The following is a 5,615-nucleotide window of genomic DNA, read 5'->3' as shown; positions in this document are numbered from 1 at the left end:
TTTAAATGAATAAATAGGATAGTGATCAGATGTTTTCAACTCTGCTGCCTTTCTAGTATCTTTATAAGGGTATTTTTCTTTCCATCTTCTTATTCTTATACTAAATATACAAAAATGTATATAGGATACATTTTACTATATTATAATGAATGTACAGAGTTAAAATTACTTGTATCAATAAGCACTACATGCTGGTGTTACAATTATTTGGTTTTGATTGATTACATGTTTCTGGAGCTGGAATTTACTTAGTCTGTGTGATTCGTTTTAAGAAACCAGTAAACTGCATTACAATTTAAAACAATGAAAATAATCTGGAAAGACAAAATTAAAAATGACAGCAGTTGCAGGGAATTTAGAATGCTTTGGTGTTAATAAAAACCTGGTGATTTGCATATGTCAATTTTAAATGAGTTTCATTTCAAGAAACAAAGGAAATTAAAGGGATTACAGAATAGTTGCAGTGGCCTACATTTTTGCATGCAGGTGAGCTGCTCTGGATGCCATAAGGCTGAGGAGCAAAGCTGATTTATGTTAAACATGCTTGGGGGCTGGTTTGGCCTCTCCAACTCCTAAATCAAAATTGCTTTATTTAGCTCCTGCTGGCATGGCCTCTCAGGGGGTGTGTATCAGCAGCCAAAGACTGCGAAGCTCCAACCACATCATTTCCACATGGTCATTTCCCTTCACTGCTGAGATAGACTTGGCACAGATTGGCTGAGCAACAGGTTTACAGCAGCAGATGTATCAAGGCAGTCACAGTAAGGCATCAGAACCCAGTTTCTTGTTCAGAACTCAGTATTTGGAATTTGTAGGAGTGTTCAGTAACAGTAATGCAAAAGTACATTAAGCCCCCTTAATCATACGTTACATTAAAGTAAGGTTGTGCCAGAATAGCAGGAGTCAGATTGAAGTCCACAAAATGATACTGGCTCTGAAATAAGTTGGAAAAATTCAAACTCGGTGCACATCGTTTTTGTTCCAAAGTAGAGAATATCATCTGATTTTTTTTTTTTTGCAAAATCCTTTATTGTTATTGTTGGCTATCTTCAACTAATGGAGAAAGGAATTACGTGTACCTGGTAAAAACCCCCTAAAAAACAATTACACTTTTAACACATTATTTCTGTCAGTTTTCTATGAGATATAAAGTAGCTCTAATGCTTTCTCTTATCCTTAATCTTATTCAAATGTCTTTCTCTTTCATACAGTCACACTGGAATTATGTGGCTGGCTTTACTGGATCAAACTGGGGCAGAGAAAGAAAGTAGCACTTTTTCCACATCTGTTTAAAAGACTTGTAAATATATAGTGCATAAATGCCATAGAGATATCCATAATTTATAAATGACCTTACTTATAGGCAGCCAGATCTTTCATTGAACTGGGTAGCACAAATGCTTTATATGAAACCGAGCTGCAGCAAACCATTTGTGGCCATAGCTGCACAGGACTTTGAAGGTATCAGGTGCATTGCACACATAATGTGGTGGCATTCTCCTTCAAAAATACAGCCATTTACCAGATGAATTAAAAGAAAGTGACTGTTATTTGTCAAGTTGTTAAAGATCAGCCATTACGTCATAAACACTTCAGCAGATCTGGCATGTTGTGCAGTACAGAGCAGTCATCAGTATGCATAGACACTAGCCAATATATTTAAAAGAAAACATACTCTTCTGCTTAAAAGCTTTAAGTATCTTGTTAAGTAAACATCCATTCATTCTGTCTTATTCGCATATACACCTCTCTAAATGAATCCAACATGAATTTTGTGTGTGCACATTTATGCTGCCTGAAAATAGCCCTGTATTTCTAAAAATGCTCAGTGACTTTCTTCTGTGTGTCCAATTTTAGACAGCTTGAAAAGGCTTGACATTTAGGTTATTTTTCAAATCCAACTGTTTCTGTGGTACACCAACATTTACACATTCAAAACGGAGGTGCCTAAGATAGGTGAGCATTCTTGAAAATTTAAGTCCTAGGTACTTGCCTAGAACGCTCCATTATAAATACCTTGGCATGTTGGGTAAGATAGCACTCAGCAGTATTTAGCACTAAATTCCCAGCCAAGATCAAGGACAGAAAACATAAACCTATGCTGTGCTGACTGTTGGGAAATTAAATCTTCAGGAAGTGGAACTGCTGAAATGTAAGGAAATATTCAGAAAGGGAGAACTGCGTCGTTATGTCTTACCTTACCCTGTCACCTTGGGTTAGGCAAACTTAATGCTGGGCTGTCACAGATATAATGGGAGAACAGAAGTTCTCTTTCTGTGGGAGTACATACCTGCGAATTGAAGGTACTGAGCAATGCTCAGAAGATGGATCAGATTGTAAAATCCCCTCCTATTTTGCTTTTATTTAAAAATGGAAGAGATCATAACAATGTAAGGGAAGGATTTCTTAGAGTGATACCTTATATATTGGACAAACTGTGTAGTTGGGATACAGTTAGACAAACTTTCAAATGCAAGACATTCTTCCTCATTCTTCCTTCTAAAAACTTGTTTAACTATCCCAAATACACAGTGGTCCAGTAAAAGATATCCTTGCCCTAAGAAATCCTTGCCCCTCGTGTAATTTCTGAATAATTTTAATCACAGCTATAACATCACTCTTACACTACCTTCGAGATCATAACAAGACCAGTAACTGAGCCACTTAAGACATTGGTAAGGTTTTTCTGCCTTGTTTAAGGGATGGTGGTTCTCAGAAAAGTCACTGTCCCCATGCTATGTTGTCAGTGTTGTCTCGCAAGAATTTCTGGACCAAAGGTTTCATATAAAGCAGTGGTCACCAACTGGTAGATCCCGGAGCCTCTTGAGGTCAATTCTGGGCTAGGGGAGCTGAGCGTGTGCATCTTTCCCAGCCCAGCAGGTCAGTTGGTGGGGGAGGGAAGGGGGGGAGGCCTGGGAAGGCACATGCAGCAGGGGTCAGGGCACAAAGCCCACCCTGCAGTGGGAGCCGCCTCCGCTGCACACAGATGGGGGGGCACGTGCCCCCCCGCCCCCCAGGGGCAGTGCCAGCAGCTGCAGCAATCACGTAGGTAGCAGGGCGGGAACAGGGGCAGGCCCTGCACAGCCGGTGTGGGGATGGGGAGCACGTAGCACAGGAGGGCATGGCGGGCACATAACACTTGATCTGCCTACGGGACTGGGTGGGACAGGTTGCAGGCTGTTCCCCCAGGTTGCTCCCAGCTGGGCTGTGCTCAGGCCAGGCGGTGGTGGTGCTGCAAGTGAGGCCACGTAGGGGGGCTGTAGCCCCCCCAACCCCAACTCCCAGTCCCGCAGCCATCTGCCTCAGGCGCAGTGTAGGCCAGGCCCGGCGGGAACAGCCCAGAGTAGCCTTCCCTTCCCCCTACCGCTTGCCTCCCTCCCCCCGCAGAACATGGGGGCCAAGGGGCTGGTGGGCAAGGGGGAGGGCAGGCTGGGAGGCTACACCCAGTTCCCGCTGGGCTGCTGGGCAGCTGCAGCACTTGGAGCAGGGGTTGGGGGGGGCTATGGCCCCCCTTTGTGGCCTAACTCCCAGTGCCGCTGCTGCTGCTGCCACCTGGCCTGAGCACAGCCCAGCTGGGAGCAGTGTGGCACCACCTAGCCTGCAGCCCACCCCACCCCATGGGCAGATCTGGGGGCACGCACCCTCCATTCCCTCCCAGGATGCGTGCCCCCGCTCCCCATGCCCCTTGGATGAGCCACTCACGTCTCCGTCCCCTGCTCTGTGCCAGCTGTGCTCCCTCCTTCACCGCCATTGGGATGGGGATGCAGATCAAGGCCCCAGCAGTGAGGGAGGGAGTGAGAGCTATGCCTCCATCTGCTCTGCCCCGCCCCATCCCCGCACAGCACTTTCCACTCCTCACTCCCCTCCCCACAGATTTACCCACTGGGTGGGGGAGAGGGGGGAGATATTGAGTTCCCTTTAAATTCCGAAAGTGATCTCTGACCTAAAAAGGGACTGCCTTTTCATAATTGTGGGCTTAACAGCTGTTTCGTTTTGAGAGCCAAACTTATTCCTACCAGTCTGAGTCTTCATCATCATTAGAAAATGTTCTAAGGACCAACGTATGCCCTCACTTACATAAGTTTTATAGCTTTGCTGTAGGACCTGCTCCAAAGTCCTTTGAGGTCTATGGGAATTTTTCTATTGATTTCAATGGACTTTGGATTAGGTCCTAAATGAAACTCCAGAAGGTAAAAGTAGTTAGCTATGCTAGTCTTAAATCAGGCAGAAGGCAGGGTAGATTTGCACCTTATAGACTAACTAAATCAGAGATATATAGTAAGCTCAGGCGACCCTGCCAGGAGCCTGCTGCCATCTTCCCCACTCTGGGCAGCCTAAGTGAAGCAGACCTAAATGGACCAAATCCAATGGGGGGAAGGCTGGGAGGACACACAGTATGCAGCCCCTCTGCTAAACAGGCCTTCCTTGTCAGTCACAATTACACAGGACAGTTTTGTGCAGCTTTGGGTGTACAGAGAATAGACCATGGGTAGCCTGGGAATGGGGAGAGCAAGCTTATGAAGTCAGTTGCTATAAAATGGCATTAGTGTCCTTCCAAGGCATTTCTAATTCCAGAGGGGCAATCTGTCTGTCTCAGGCAAAGCCAGCCTGTGCATAGTGGGCTCCATGTCAGAATTTTAGGCAGGGCCCCACATAGGGGTGAATCCAGGGTGGGGTGCACTGGTGTACTTGCACCCCCTTTTATTCTTGCTCCACCCAAAATTTAAAACCAACTGGTTAGCAGTGGCAGCAGCATTTCTAGTCAGGCAGTGCTGAGGAAGCCTACTGGCTCATCATCATCTACTTGAGCATTTATAAACTCTTCATTCCATAAGCGTTAACGACACTCTCTTCTTGTTACTGGTCTTGAGGTTCCACCAATCAACCCCTCCTCTGTTCTGCTATGCTGTGGGCTGTTAGCTGATCCTGGTAAGGACGCTCCTATTTCACAGCCTTGAAGAATGTGTTTGTATAATCCTAGAGCAGCAGAGCTGGAAAGGACCTGCAGGGGTCATCTAGTTCGGAGGTTCCCCATTTTTTTCTGATTGCTACCCCCTTCCAGATTTACCAGCTACCCACATACCCCTACCAATATATGTTTTCTATTTTAACTGTTTAAATGCCAATTATTATCATGAAAAGTAAATCCACTATTACACAGTTTCTGCCGCATCCCTCCCACCCAGGGGCATGTGTATCACAGTTTGGGACCCCCTGATCTAGTCCAACTCCCTTCCTAAGACAGGATCATCCATATCCAAACCATCCTGTACACTCCATAGTGTAAATGCTACATAAGACCCTGTCACAACACAGACTTAACACCTGAACCCAGTAGTCCTCAACATTTTTCCCCGGCAGGCTGAATTGGCAGTGCCTGGTCCGACTGTGGGCCAGACGGTGGTTCTGATCCAGCACCTGGGGCTGGTGCGGGGGGTCACCCTCTGGCCATGTGGATGGGGGTGGCAGGCAGCCTGCCCTAAGCCCAGTCCCATGCCGGGGAGGGTTGGGAGGAGGCATGGACCAGTCCCCAACCTGGAGCTATGGGAAAAGGGGGTGTAGTGAGCCCTGTGAGGGGAAAAGGGCCCCAGCAGGGCCCAGCCTCATGGAGGGAA

Source organism: Alligator sinensis, unplaced genomic scaffold (genome assembly GCF_000455745.1).
Source record: "Alligator sinensis unplaced genomic scaffold, ASM45574v1 scaffold52_1, whole genome shotgun sequence".
Classification (NCBI taxonomy): domain Eukaryota; kingdom Metazoa; phylum Chordata; order Crocodylia; family Alligatoridae; genus Alligator; species Alligator sinensis.
This window is presented reverse-complemented; position numbering follows the sequence as displayed.